Source organism: Schistocerca piceifrons, chromosome X (assembly GCF_021461385.2).
Source record: "Schistocerca piceifrons isolate TAMUIC-IGC-003096 chromosome X, iqSchPice1.1, whole genome shotgun sequence".
Taxonomy (NCBI): domain Eukaryota; kingdom Metazoa; phylum Arthropoda; class Insecta; order Orthoptera; family Acrididae; genus Schistocerca; species Schistocerca piceifrons.
In genome coordinates this window covers 249,478,871-249,494,780 of record NC_060149.1, presented here as the reverse complement: position 1 = coordinate 249,494,780, position 15,910 = coordinate 249,478,871, and the positions used below count along the sequence as shown (strand labels likewise).

Sequence of the window (15,910 nt, the reverse complement as noted above, 5' to 3'; positions counted from 1 at the left end):
GTGGTAAGAACAGCAGTAGTAACACTAACATTTGTGTCAGGGAATTAGTTTCAGACTTTTTTTAAGAATAAGTTTTGTTTACACACTTTGGCATGAATGGTTGTTAAAAACTGGGTGTATTCTTTGGGAAGATTTCCGAAGCTATGCGTGACATTTTAGAAAATGGTTGCAGTTTAACGCATATTTTAGAAGCAAAGATTTGGTGGTTAAGGCGTTTGTTACACATCAGAGCGGTTGTAGCTACAAGAGTTATTCTAGCGTAATTTCACGTGGCAGAGTTATTCTAACGTAAGTTTACGCGGCAAAGGAGTTACGTGAAGCTTCCATAATCGACCGTCTTCCGGCTAATGTATGCGACGGCGCGCCGACTCGTTGCTAAGCTGAAACATCCAGTATTTCAGAGGCGTGCTACGTTGAATAGTGCACTCATATTTATCCTATAGCATATTCATATCTTAATTTTCGTCTCCATTATTTCACATTTTCGATATTTGTGTATTGTACAGAGATTTCACGGTTAGCGAGCATTAATTAGTTAGGACAGTAATTCAGATTAGTTTTTACTCGATCTAAGACACAGGGTGACAGTTGTTGATTATGAGAGAGGAGCTGCGTGTTGTTGTGTTTGCCCTTCACGCGGGATGTGAGAATGTCGCTGTTGCGCCGAAGTAGAAACGCTCGCCTCCTATGTTCAGTTAGTGCAAAGTTTATCTATTGTGTAACTAGTAAAAGCCGGGAAGAGTTTGATGGCTCGGTTTGGGGTGTGAGAGTTTTAAGGGTGGCCTCGACCGCGCGGATAAGACCGAAGTTGGCGCCCGGGTTGAGTGTAGGTATCGAGCATGCTCGAGTGACGTCACGGCTCGGTATTGATCGGCGGCGGCCGGCAGCCGTCGGGCGCGCAGAGTTTTGCCGGCGACGGCCGCTGCCTGACGTCACCGTGCCAGGTGCCAAGGTAACCCGTTTACACTGCATGATCCCATTTTGTAGAGTGGCCTATAGCAGTGGCACGTTGTTCCCGCGCTTTGTTTTGCCGGTCGCGCGCGTATTTGTGTCCGACACTGAGCAGGTTGAGCGCCCGCCTTCAGGGTCAAGTGGAATTCCCTAGGGCGTAATAATCAATAGCGTCGTGGAACGCTGACTGATTTCGCGCATTTTTATTTTGTTTCACTTTTGTTGTGCTGTACGATACCCATCGTTTTGCTTCACCCTGCATGGTAATTCGGTGTATTCTTCGCCGATAATTTGCATGCGTCGACGCACGTTTCACGTGCGATTGTTAATACGCTGACTTATTTATCGAAATGAAAACTGAAGCGTGGGGAATAACAGTAGTGCCGAAGCCGAGTTAAATCGGCTGTCGTAGCGCTTTGTTTATAAACAAAGCGTGTTGTTTTCAGTTTGTAAGATGCACTTGCTTTCCGTCCTGGAATGCGCTATTGCGAGATATTTCTGTTTATGTTGAGTGGAACCGTTACAACGCGGCTAACTGTTTTAGGTAATTTGCATGTAATTTTTATTGAGCAAATTTGTGCCTAGATTAATAGCAACAATTCCAGTCTGGTTCCAAAATTTTTTTTTATCGTAACAATACTTCGATGAATTTAGCTCGCACGTGCTTTTGTGTGTGTGTGTGTGTGTGTGTGTGTGTGTGAAGGCGGCCAGAATTGTTAAAAGTATTCTTGAGGCTGCGTGTGCATAGCGTCGTACTTAAGAGACGTAACTACAGAATGCATCCAAGTTTCTTTTGCTCGCGGTGTTGATCACATTAACTTTGTTTCACGCATGTTTATTTTCTATCTTGCTTATCAAAAGCAGACGAAGTTTACATGAGTTGATGGAAAATACGCCCATATATCTGAATACAGGGCCAGGACTACAATGACTTCATAATTACAATGGTGATGGTCTATAAAACACTCTATAGCCTCAGACTTTGTAGACTATAACAGACTGTGGCTCGGCAGGGGGAAGCGGATGGGGGTGTGGATGACGACGGCGATTTGGCGGCGAGAGGGGGGAAGTGTCACGTGGTCATCGACACGCATAACTGGCGCTATAAGACAACATAGAGCACCCAAGTGCCCGTGGGACATAGAGATTAAGGTTCCTCCTACGCATGGCAATGGGACTCGAACCTGATAAGCCTGTGGATTAAGGATTCCGGCCACTCGCCTTAGTGAGAGCACTTCAAAAGTGTATTTCGTCTAACGTGTGTGTGTGTGTGTGTGTGTGTGTGTGTGTGTGTGTGTGTGTGTGTGTGTGTGTGTGTGTAGGGGGGAGGGGGGGGGGGGGGGGCTCGCGTGTGCAAGAGGAGTCCGTCGAACTACAAAGTTCTAACTAAGCAATAATTCTTCGTAAAGTCCTTCTGCGGCAAAGTGTTAGTTCATAATTTTTGGTATGCGGCAAATATTTATCACAAATGTAATTGACATGGGTTATTACATGACTGTAATATCCTTATAATGAAAATCGTATGAAGTGCTGTAGTTGTCACAGTGAACTCGTCTTGGGGAAGAGCGGGGTTCAAATTCCCGTCCGAACAACGTTGCATTGGGGTTCCTTGTTCTTGTGGATTCCATCAGGCGAACGCCGAGATGGTTTCTTCAAGGTCACGGCCGATTCCTTCTCCAGTCCTTGCCCAATCCGATGTAGTGCTACGCCTGAAATGACCTTGGTGTCTACGGGAAGCTGCAATCTCTTCTTGATCCTACATCACCAGACTTGGAACGTAAAATGTGGATGGTAGTAATTTAGCTCCCAACTTATCGTTTCAGATTCTATTTGCGAAGTGAAATGTTAACTCCAGCGCCATATTAGCAATGAGGTAAGGGAACTTGCAGGTTGAATGTGGTAACTGACAACAGAAACACTGGCCTTTGACAGCCACCAGCGCGGTAAGTGCAGCTGTACTGGGTGTCGGTCATATTTAAAAGCAGGTCCGTTGGTAGTGTTGACAGCTCCGTATTGCAGGCAGTCCAGTTTCCAGGTGGATTTTCAAACAGGTGGTCAGCCGCCACTCCATAGAGGCCCTCATAGCCTGAACGGCCACAGTGAACCTGCAGTCCCATCTTAAAAGCAACTGAGTCATAACCACTGTATAGGAGGGGGCCGGCGTGGGGACAAAGCTAGCCAAGTGCAAGGCTGTACGATCCTGTTCATACGTATGCATGGATACAGAGTGGGGCCAGTGACTGCTCGAAGTTCTGTAAGCGTGCGCTCGGAAACGACTTTACTGTAGGGCACGAAAGGTATTTCCCTTTATCCCTTGCGCCAAAAAATTGAGTCAAGTGTTGGCAGGCCATCGAAAACCTCTTTGCGATTTCACTGTCTTAATAAAGAAGGGCTGATAAAGGAATCTGCAGGCAAATCATAATAGCCCTGTTAATAACGTCTCTACCCACTCTCTCCGAGCTGGCCGGAGTGGCCGAGCGGTTCTAGGCATTACAGTCTGGAATCGCGCGGCCGCTACGGTCGCAGGTTCGAATCCTGCCTCGGACATGAATGTGTGTGATGTCCTTAGGTTAGTTAGGTTTAAGTAGTTCTAAGTTCTAGGGGACTGATGACCACAGAAGTTAAGTCCCATAGTGCTCAGAGCCACTCCCTCCGAACTTTTCAACAGCCGGTAGAATCGCCTATTGACATCTATGACATCGATTCCTGTTGGCGAAAATAAAATTGTCGAAAATTCGGAGGCTATTTAGATCACTACAGAGCTTTACTTGTCGTGGTCACCTACATGAAAATCAGCTTACTCAGTTAGTTACAATTTAATGCAGAACCCAAACCAAATTGCGGCTTAAAGAAAGAAACAGAAGATTACAGTATAAAGCTTCGTTGACTTTGGTGTGAGACGGTGCAGTTGCTTAATTAAACGAGGATGAAACAGGAAATATTGCGTAGGTTGTTGGTGGAACCGTTCCGGCACTAGCCTCAAGTGATTTAGAGAGACCGCGCAATGCGTCGTGGCATTTTTCAGTTGCACAAAATTGAGAGACTAGAGAAAGTCTCATTAAGCGTTATAGAAGATCTAAAACACGCCATAAGGCAAGAAAAGGCAAACCAGAAAAGAATTACCTGAATGGAACTGATATCGATGGAATGAATGTACCTGTACAGACAGGCAAGTGATAACAGTTTCAGAAAAGTTGGATAATTTATTCAAGAGAAACATCTTTACAAATTGAGCAAGTCAATAACGCCTTGGCCCTCTTCTGGCCGTCAGGCAAGCCGTTATTCGGCTTCGCATTGATTGATAAAGCTGTCGACTTCCTCCTGGGGGGATATCGTGCCAAATTCTGTCCAATGGGCGCGTTAGGTCGTCACAAACCGAGCTGGTCAGAGAGCCTTGCCTATAATGCTGCAAACGTTCTCAATTAGGAAGAGATCCGGCGACCTTGATGGCCAAGGCAGGACTTGGCAAGTACAAAGATGAGCAGTAGAAACTCCTGCCGTGTGCGGGCGAGCATTATCTTGCTAAACTGTAAGCCCAGGATGACTTGCCATGAAGGGCAACAAAAAAAGGCGCAGAACGTGGCCGACATACCGTTATGCTGTAAGGACGCCGCGGAAGATAACAAAAGACGTCCTGCTATGAAAAGAAATGACACCCCCACACTCATGGTTGCCAGGCCGTACGGTGGACGATAGTCAGCAACACCACCAGTGTCCGGGGCGCTTCCAGACATGTTTTCAACCTGGAATCTCATTGACTGGAGTAGAATTGTCTTCAGTGATAAGTTCCGCTTCGAAATGAGCCTCGATGACCATCGAAGACGGGTCTGGGGACGCACCAGACATCTGTCGTATACCGAGCCGAATGTCGCCGGCATACGGCTCGGTAACCAGGAGTGTTGGTGTGGAGTGCCATTTTATTTCATAATACTACCTCTTTGGCTATCATCAGCGCCACTCTTACAGCACAGTGATGCGTCGACAATATTTTACGCCCCGTTTTGTTACCCTTCGTGGTAAACCATTCTGGGCTCACATTTCAGCAAGGTAACGCCCGCCCACACGCGACGAGAGTTTCTACTACTTGTCTAAGTGCTGGCCAAATCCTACCTTAACTAGGAATATTCAGGACAGGATTCTCCAACCATTTCACGATTTTGACAATCTAACGCGCCAATTGGACAGAATTTGGCACGATATGCCTCAGAAGGACATGCAAAAACTATAGTAGTCAATGCCAAGCCGAATAACTGCTTGCATAAGGGCCAGAAGCGGACCAACGCTGTATTGACTTGCTCAGTTTGTGAAGCTCTTCCTCTTGAATAAATCATCCATTTTTTCTGAAACTGTAATCGTTTGTTTGTCTGTACATGTACAGCAGATTTACCATTTTCTGTCCCATACGGAAAATTGTGTGTGTGTGAAATCTTATGGGGCTTACCTGCTAAGGTGATCAGTCCCTAAGCTTACACACTACTTAACCTAAATTATCCTAAGGACAAACACACACACCCATGCCCGAAGGAGGATTCGAGCCTCCGCCGGGACCAGCCGCACAGTCCATGACTGCAGCGCCCTAGACCACGCGGCTAATCCCGCGCGGCTTCGGATGATTCCTTCGTGGTGCTTTTTCTTGTCTTAAGAGTGTATTTGCCTGTCTCAGCTGGTAATTAAAACAGCTATGACCCTTCAAAATAGTTGGTGTACACCAGGATAGAGCATCCTAGAAGTGTTCATTGGCGTTTGGAACCCAGTGGCAACCCTTTCACGCAAGGGAATTATCGAAAGTATTAACCACTAGTACTGGCTCACTGGAAATACGTTGTTGGGTTGTCTTCTTAAAGTAACATGTTATTACGCTTCCTCTGCGATAATTGAGCCAGTTGGCACCACGGTTAGCACACTGGGCTCGCATTCGGGAGGATGCCGGTTGAAATCCCCTTCCGCCCATCCTAATTTAGGTGTCCCGTGATTTCCCTAGATCGTTGCAGCGTGGCTCTTGCCACAGGGCCTGGCCGATTTCCTTCCTTAATCCGAGCTTGCGCTGCGTCTCTAATGTCTTCGTTGTCGACGGGACGTTAAACACTAATATTCCTCATTCCTTTTCCTCTGCGATAAGCTGAGCAACTTAGCGCAGTGATTACGACAGTGATTCGCACTCATCGACATTGTAATGGGACATAGAGGCTATGTTATCAGCGCTAGCCAAAAATTACCTAATCCCAGTCTTTGAGTTCACAATTAAAACTATATAATTTTTTTAAAAAAGTTATTCAGGAAATCGGGAGATCATATCAAGGACCCAACTGGAGCACACCAGCCACTAACATTATGTCTTAGGGCAGTGCCACACTGACTCCGCCTTGTATCCAGGAGCTGGGCTTCCGCTCCCCGTTCGGTGATCCTGACTGAAGTTCCCATGGCTCCCTATAATCACATCAGGCTAACGCGAGGACTGTTCATTCAGTAAGGCTGCATGGAATGTCGCTACCTTTTTGTGACCAATGACCACGCATCGATGGACTTAAAACTCCAAATTTCCGCTCTTCGAGACAAATAGCGGTCTGGTATCCCGATTTAGATATTCCACTACATTTGAGACTACTTGACTCTGAAGCGGTAGCGCACGCTAGTCTACCGCCGCTCAACCAGAGGTGCTGGTTTCGAATTTTGATTGTAGCGTTACGGAGATGATAGATAAACTCCAGTGGAAGACTCTGCAAGAGAGACGCTCAGTAGCTCGGTACGGGATTTTGTTGAAGTTTAGAGAACATACCTTCACCGAGGAGTCAAGCAGTATATTGCTCCCTCCTACGTATATCTCGCGAAGAGACCATGATGATAAAATCAGAGAGATTAGAGCCCACACAGAGGCATACAAACTTTCTTTCTACGAACAATACGAGACTGGAATAGAAGGGAGAACCGATAGAAGTACTCAAAGTACCCTCCGCCACACACTGTCAGGTGGCTTGCGGAGTATGGATGTAGATGTAGAAGGAATATAAGAATCATTTTTTGACCACCAAGGACGTGCAGCTGGTGATCAATAGATTTTGCATCAATGCCATACGTTTAGTTCAAAAAATGGCTCTAAGCACTATGGGACTTAACATCTGAGGTCATTAGTCCCTTACACATAGAACTACTTAAACCAAACTAACCTAAGGACTTCACACACACCTATGCCCGAGGCAGGATTCGAACCTGCGACCATAGCAGCAGCGCGGTTCCGGACTGAAGCGCCCAGAACCGCTCGGCCACAGCGGCCGGCCATACCTTTAATCAGCAGACGTTTTCGCAGTACAGTCGGGTGGGGATATCATGGTCCCCAGCATCTTGGTAGTCGTCGACAGGGTTAGAAATGTGGCAGCAACCGCATTTTTTCCTCTCCGTCATCATCTGCAACTACAAAAAACACAAGACAGTACTGAAACAACGCCTTCCCACGAATACCGTGGAAATCGGCTGCAGTGTGGAGAATCGAAACAATTTTCCGCGCTATTTTCCACAACTACTACAGGCCTATGTCAGGATGGTTGCTTTGCCCAGATAGCGTAGTGATGGATCTCCCTCTTCGCCCCCAACCCCCTTTTTCCAAGTTCAGCCAAAGGTTTTGGTTTGAGGTCGTTGCTGCAGCTTGTATGCAACATAGAGCGACTCCTATGCGGGTATCATGTAGACAAAGAATTACTGTGTTATTCGTGTCTTCACGGCGTGCGCGTGGTAAATGCGGAAACGTGAACTATGGCGACAGTATTACCAAATGCGTCCAAAAACCAGCGCGCTGTTATTCTTTCCTTGGCTGCTGAAGGATAATGACGAATATGTATGGAGTTGCGTGTGTGTTGAAAACCATCGTTGTGGATTGGTACGCCAAGTTCTGTGCTGGTCGCGATTCGACACAAGCTTACGTTCCCAGATCTACATCTACATACATACTCCGGAGGGTACCTCGTACCACAACTAGCATCTTCTCTCCCTGTTCCACTCCCAAACAGAACGAGGGAAAAATGACTGCCTATATGCCTCTGTACGAGCCCTAATCTCTCTTATCTTTGTGGTCTTCCCGCGAAATGTAAGTAGGCGACAGTAAAATTGTACTGCAGTCAGCCTCAAATGCTGGTTCCCTAAATTTCCTCAGTAGCGATTCACGAAAAGAACGCCTCCTTTCCTCTAGAGACTCCCACCCGAGTTCCTGAAGCATTTCCGTAACACTCACTTGATGATCAAACCTACAGGTAACAAATCAAGCAGCCCGCCTCTGAACTGCTTCTATGTCCTCCCTCAATCCGACCTGATAGGGATCCCAAATGCTCGAGCAGTACTCAAGAATTGGTCGTATTAGTGTTTTATAAGCGGTCTCCTTTACAGATGAACCACATCTTCCCAAAATTCTACCAATGAACCGAAGACGACTATCCGCCTTCCCCACAGCTGCCATTACATGCTTGTCTCACTTCATACCGCTCTGCAATGTTACGCCCAAATATTTAATCGACGTGACTGTATCAAGCGCTACACTACTAATGGAGTATTCAAACATAACAGGATTCTTTTTCCTATTCATCTGCATTAATTTACATTTATCTATACCGGTATTTAGAGTTAGCTGCCATTCTTGCACCAATCACAAATCCTGTCCAAGTCATCTTCTATCCTCCTACAGTCACTCAACGACGACACCTTCCCGTACACGATTCTGGACTGTACGACATTCGAACGGAAACTTTTTGATCGCCCCTTACATTTTCCAAAACCCCTTGCTTTGCAGTGTGCATTTGCTTCCGGGGTTAAATCAGTAAATTTGATATACATGTACATACAAACAATTGCAATATTACACAAAAATTGGACGATTTGTTCAATAAAAGGTGTTTCATTAATTGAGAAAGTCAATAACGCTTTTGTCCACATCTGGCTCTTATGCAAGCACTTATTAAGCTTTTCATTGACTGATAAAGTTGTTTAGCGTCCTTCTGAGGGATATCGTGCCAAATTCTGTCCAATTGGTGAGTTAGGTCGTCAAAACCCTGATATTGTTGGCCGGGCCCTGCCCATAATGCTCCAAACGTTTTCAACTGGGAGGAGGGCTGGCAACTTGCTGGTCAAGATAGAGTGTGTCAAGCAGTAGAAAATATCGCCGTGTGTGGGCGGGCAATATCGTGCTGAAGTGTAAGCCCTGGGTGGCTTGCAGGAAGGGCAACAAAACGGGGCGCAGAATATCGTCGACTTACCACTGTGCTGTAAGGGTGCCGCGGATAACAACCAAAGCGGTCCTGTTATGAAAAGAAATGGAACCACAGGCCCCACTCCTGGTTGCTGGCTGAATGGCGGGCGAGAGTCATGTTGGTATCCCACCACTGATGGGGGTGTCTCCAGACATATCTTCGGCCTGGAATCCCATTGACTGGAGTAGAATGGTCTTAAGTGACTGAACCCACTTCGAAATGAGCTCCGATAACCTGCGAAGACGTGTCTGGAGACGCACCAAACAGCAGTGGCATACTAACCTGAATGTCGCCCGCCGTACACCCCGATATCCAGGAGTGATGGTCTGAAGTGCCATTTCACTTCATAACAGGACCCCTTAATTTGTCATCTGCGGCACCTTACAGCACAGCGGTACGTTGAAGATACTGTACGACCGGTTTTGTTGCCCTTCGTGGCAAACAATCCTCTGCTTATAATTTCAGCAAGATATTGCTCACGCGTACACGGCGATAGTTTCTACTACTTGTCTTCGTGCTTGCCCAGCCCGACGTTGACCAGTGAGGTCTCCAAATCTCTTCCCAATTGACAACGTTCGGACCGTTATGGGCGGGGCCCTCAAACCAGCTCGGGATTTTGACGTTCTGACGCGCCAATTGGACACAGTTTGGCACGACTCAGGAGGACATCCAACATCTCTTTCAATCTGTGCCTAGCCGAATAAGAGCGTGCATAAGGGAAAATGGTTCAAATGGCTCTGAGCACTATGCGACTTAACTTCTGAGGTCATCAGTCGCCTAGAACTTAGAACTAATTAAACCTAACTAACCTAAGGACATCACATGCATCCATGCCCGAAGCAGGATTCGAACGTGCGACCGGAGCGGTCGTTCGGCTACAGACTGTAGCGCCTAGATCCGCACGGCCACTCCGGCCGGCACATAAGGGAAAGAGGTGGACAAATACGTTACTGACTTGGTCAATTTGAGAAGCTCTTACTATTGAATGAATAATCCAGTTTTTCTGAAATTGTAATCGTTTGATTGTCTGTACATGTACATCACATCAACCGATTTCCATCCCATGCGGGTAATCCCTTCATGGCACGTTGTTTATTTATTTGTCTGAAAGTGTTCACTGAGGTGATGAAGGTCTTGGGACATCTCTTAATATCGTGTTGAGCCTCCTTTTGCCTGGCGTAGTGCAGCAATTCGACATGGCATGGGTTCAACAAGTCGTTGGAAGTCCGAGGCAGAAAAGTTGAGCCATGCTGCTCTATAGCCGTCCAGAATTGCGGAAGTGTTGCCGGTGCAGGATTTTGAGCACGAACTGACATCTCGATTATAGCCCATAAATGTACTACTGGATTCATGTCGGGCGATTCGGATGGCCAAATCATTCCCTCGAATTGTCTAGAATGTAGTTCAAGACAGTAGTGAATAACTGTTGCCCGGTGATATAAAACATTGTCTTCCACAAAGATTCCAAGTGTTTGGCGCCATGAAGTCCATGAATGATCTCCAAGTAGCCGAAAATAACGATTTGCTGTCGGTGATCGGTTCTCATATCCAGTCGGGGATCGGTTCAGTTGTACCAGATGAAGCAGTCCATTTCATTCAAACATGACCTACACCACTACGGAACTACTATCAAGATGAAACTTCCTGGCAGATTAAAACTGTGTGCCGGACCTAGACTCGAACTCGGGACCTTTGCCTTTCGCGGGCAAGTGCTCTACCAACTGAGCCACCCAAGCACGACTCACGCCTCCAACAGAGTGGCAATACTTAACGCACAAGTGCGATGGCGTACTAGAGCGGTGGAGAATCACGAGCGTCTAGTAGGCCCACCAGCTGTACGCCATCTATAGCACTGTAATGCGACCGGCCTGCTCTTCTAAGGAGGTCAGTAATAGAATGAGATTTTCACTCTGCAACGGAGTGTGCGTTGATATGAAACTTCCTGGCAGATTAAAACTGTGTGCCAGACCGAGACTCGAACTTGGGACCTTTGCCTTTCGCGGGCAAGTGCTCTACCATCTGAGCTACCCAAGCACGACTCACGCCCCGTCCTCAAATGGTTCAAATGACTCTGAGCACTATGGGACTTAACTTCTGAGGTCATCAGTCCCCTAGAACTTAGAACTACTTTAACCTAACTAACCTAAGGACATCACACACATCCATGCCCGAGGCAGGATTCGAACCTGCGACCGTAGCGGTCGCGCGGTTCCAGACTGTAGCGCCTAGAACCGGTCGGCCACCCCGGCCGACCACCGTCCTCACAGCTTCACTTCTGTCAGTACCTCGTCTCCTACCTTCCAAACTTAACAGAAGCTCTCCTGCGAACCTTGCAGAACTAGCTCTCCAGAAAGAAAGGAGAGCTTCTGTTAAGTTTGCAAGGTAGGAGACGAGGCACTGGCAGAAGTGAAGCTGTGAGGCCGGGGTGTGAGTCTTGCTTTGGTAGCTCAGATGGTAGAGCACTTGCCCGCGAAAGGCAAAGGTCCTGAGTTCGAGTCTCGGTCCGGCACACAGTTTTAATCTGCCAGGAAGTTTTAGGTCAGTAATATTTTATACGGTGAGATTATTCTCTCTGTTAGTGCCTCACATCTAGTCAAACACATTGTGATAAAAGGTATTGGAGATAGTAAACTAACATTCTTTGAATCATCTGGATAAGGATAACGGATGACGGCAGGCATTCAGTGTAGCGGTAAGCCGTCGCACGGGGAGAGGCAGCTAACGTTGACGCGCATGGAGACGGGAAATCAAACGTCACGAGACACAGCGCCGTAGGCGCATGGGACGAGCTGATTAACGTGCTTTTGCGCTCTCTAGTAGCAGTTGTCGGTTTATTTGTATCGAAAACCGTGCAGTGTATTCACAGAACGTATTAGAACGCACTTTTCCTTCCTTGTCCTTACGCTAGTTATGGGGTTCTGTTTGTGATATACTCTTGTACATTATTAAAAACTTCAGTATCAATGAACATGTACTTAGATAAAAAGGAAAGATACATGTCCAGTCCTTCAGGACCTCAGCTGATGGAAGTTCACCAAGTCGAACAAACTCACTCCTGAGAGAGAGAGAGAGAGAGAGAGAGAGGAAGCGAGCTTATATTTACATAAAATTAGATATTACAGAAATTATTTCTATTAATTTCATAAGGAAGTCCCATAACCTTCTAGAAAACGCGAAGGCGAAAAAAAAGTACAGTTGGACACAAACTACCAGTCCACCCTCTATTCAGTAAAGTGCCGGCGCTGCAAACTACGCTTCCCTGAAAGTCTCTAATGAGTGACCTTGTATTTTATGCTACACTCTTATAAAGACTTTAATCGCTGAAATGTAATTAACTGACATTTAGTTATAATAAATCCTAAGAACGATCCGTTTTTCATGAGTCTTCAATGTGCCGTTGCCTTAAAATGGCTTACTGTCGTAACGCGCGAGTACAATGCGAAAGCAGCTAAATTCGAAAATTCTTTAACCACCAATATGACATTTCACATCACTTCTTTACAACAAATCGTACCAATAACGATTCAAATGTTCAAATGTGGGTGAAATCTTATGGGACTTAACTGCTAAACTTACACACTACTTAACCTAAATTATCCTAAGGACAAACACACACACCCACGCTCGAGGGAGGACTCGAACCTCCGCCGGGATCAGCGGCACAGTCGATGACTCGCTCGGCTAATCCCGCGCGGCACTAACGATTCGTTCTCGAGGCATTCTGTGTGCTGGTGCTGACAAACAGCATATATTCATACGTTGTAAGGTATAACACAATAGCCACCGAATAAGTGTTTCAGTCAAACACGACAAATACAAAGTGGTATCTCGCTTTCTGCTTGTGACATAGGGAGCGTTCTTTCTTCCTATTGGTTCTATTGTACGTGGCACGTTGCCAATATCGCAGAACCTGTTTAGGTTTTCATGTGACGAAGTGGGTCCTCAACGTGACCTAACAGGAAGTGAAGTGACGCGTCAACGTTAGCTACCTCGTCCCGTATGACGACGGCTTTGCTGACTGAATAAACCTTCCAGAGTATAGTTATTTGAGATCAAAGAATAGAAACGAAAAGCATGGAGCATTATAAAACTGCAGTTTATTAATAGAATTTGTACAGTGTACATTTGGACATCTAAAAGGCACAGCATGATTTCTTTTGGGTCTACGATCCGAGGCGAAAACCAGTTGCAGCGGAGTTGTAGGCGATTTTTCACGCTCATGAAAATGAATGTTGGCTCGGTGCCCAACTTGTGCCCCAGCATTTTTGTATGCATATATAAGCGTTGCGACAAGGTTGCTGATGTAGAACAGCTACTGTGCGAGGAGCGAAGGTTACCCGTTCCCACTACATGATAACATTTTGTGGACTGGACTGTACTGTACTGTACCCTGCAAGCTTCCTTACGGTATGGAGAAGGGCACATCTGTTATCACTGTGTGCGCCCTCCACCCTCCTCCTCCTGCCCCCTCCCACTCGTCCTCCTCCCCCCACCCGTTTCCTATTCCATTCGCGAATGACGCTAGGGAAGAATGATTGTCAGTAAACCTACGTATTAATTATAATTTTTCGAATTTTCTCGTTGCAGCCATTTCACGAGACGTATTTGGGAGGAAGTAGTATGTTTGCTCGACTCGTGTGGGAACGTACTGTCTCGGAATTTTAGCAATAACTCTGTGATTCACAACTCCTTCATCAACATCTACATCTACATTTATACTCCGCAACCCACCCAACGGTGTGTGGCGGAGGGCACTTTACGTGCCACTGTCATTACCTCCCTTTCCTGTTCCAGTCGCGTTGGTTCGCGGGAAGAACGACTGCCGGAAAGCCTCCGTGTGCGCTCGAATCTCTCTAATTTTACATTCGTGATCTCTGCGGGAGGTATAAGTAGGGGGAAGCAATATATTCGATACCTCATCCAGAAACGCACCCTCTCGAAACCTGGACAGCAAGCTACACCGCGATGCAGAGCGCCTCTCTTGCAGAGTCTGCCACTTGAGTTTGCTAAACATCTCCGTAACGCTATCACGCTTACCAAATAACCCTGTGATGAAACGCGCCGCTCTTCTTTGTATCTTCTCTATCTCCTCTGTCAACCCGACCTGGTACGGATGCCACACTGATGAGCAATACTCAAGTACAGGTCGAACGAGTGTTTTGTAAGCCACCTCCTTCGTTGATGGACTACATTTTCTAAGGACTCTCCCAATGAATCTCAACCTGGCACCCGCCTTACCAACAATTAATTTTATATGATCATCCCTCTTCAAATCATTCCCTGCCAGTGTTTGCCCCGCTATGATATAATCATACAATAAAGGATCCTTCTTTCTATGTATTCGCAATACATTACATTTGTCTATGTTAAGGGTCAGTTGTCACTCCCTGCACAAAGTCAGTATCCGCTGCAGATCTTCCTGCATTTCGCTTTAATTTTCTAATGCTGCAACATCTCTGTATACTACAGCATCATCCGTGAAAAGCCGCGTGGAACTTCCGACACTATCTAATGGTTCAAATGGCTCTGAGCACTATGGGACTTAACATCTATGGTCATCAGTCCCCTAGAACTTAGAACTACTTAAACCTAACTAACCTAAGGACGTCACACAACACCCAGTCATCAAGAGGCAGAGAAAACCCCCTGACCCCGCCGGGAATCGAACCCGGGAACCCGAGCGTGGGAAGCGAGAACGCTACCGCACGACCACGAGCTGCGGACCCGACACTATCTACTAGGTCATATATATATAACGATCCCATGACAAAACGCGCCCCTCCTGGTTGGATGTTGTCTTTCTCTTCTATCAATTCAACTTGTGAAGGGCTTCAAACTGATGAGCAGTACTCAAGAATCTGTCGAATAAGTGTTTCGTAAGCCACTTCTGTCGTGGATGAATCACATATCCTTAACATTGTTTCTGCGAGCCTGGTATCTGCTTTTCGTGTTTTTTTTTTTACGTTGACATTCCAGTTTAGGTCACACCGGATGGTTACTCTTAGCTACTAGGGTTGGACAAAAAATATGGAAGCACCGCGAGAAATGCATGCTTGAATACAAATGCAGATGCTAGCCAAGTCTACAGGTTTCGCTGACCTATTTGACCACGAACAGCATCTGTGCAATGTCCTCTATACGTTGCTAGTGTCGTCGTGGTCAGAACCATGTTCTGCGCAGTTGTGAGTGTTCAAACATGTTTGTTTGTCTGTACATGTACAACAGATTTACCATTTTCCGTCCCATGCGGATAATTGTGTGCGTGTGAAATCTTATGGGGCTTAACTGCTAAGGTCATCAGTCCTTAAGCTTACACACTACTTAACCTAAATTATCCTAAGGACAAACACACACACCCATGCCCGAGGGAGGACTCGAACCTCCGCCGGGACCAGCCGCACAGTCCATGACTGTAGCGCCCCGACCGCTCAGCTAATCCCGCGCGGCCGCAGTTGTGTGTATTATATCGGAGTTAAGTGAATTCGAACGTGGGCAGATTGTGGCACCCGTATGGTGGTGCTTCCGTAACCTAGATAACCAAAATCTTTGGTGTTTCAAGAGGCACCGTATGGAAGATTTCTACGCATACAGGGAAAACGGAAAAACATCATCCGCTAAGTCACAACGCGGGCAGGTGTGTGGTGAGTGATCGTGAAGGACGGTAACTGAAGAGGCTTGCGACAAAAAATACCGAGGTCAGCTGCAAAAGTCATTGCAGAACTGAATGT

General features: G+C 46.5%; 1 protein-coding gene across 4 annotated transcripts in view; it reads left to right on the top strand.

Annotated features, from left to right (window-relative positions):
• The window catches only part of LOC124721983, a 284,634-nt gene that overhangs the window by 82,330 nt on the left and 186,394 nt on the right, over positions 1 to 15,910 (top strand). Inside the window, exon 1 of one of the 4 annotated variants that reach the window (XM_047247152.1) lies at positions 901 to 952. The exons of the other annotated variants lie outside the window; for them this stretch is intronic. The gene's annotated coding sequence lies outside the window, so the exon portion shown is untranslated. Of the gene's footprint in view, positions 1 to 900; positions 953 to 15,910 lie in introns of those variants that run through there. 4 annotated transcript variants of the gene reach the window in all.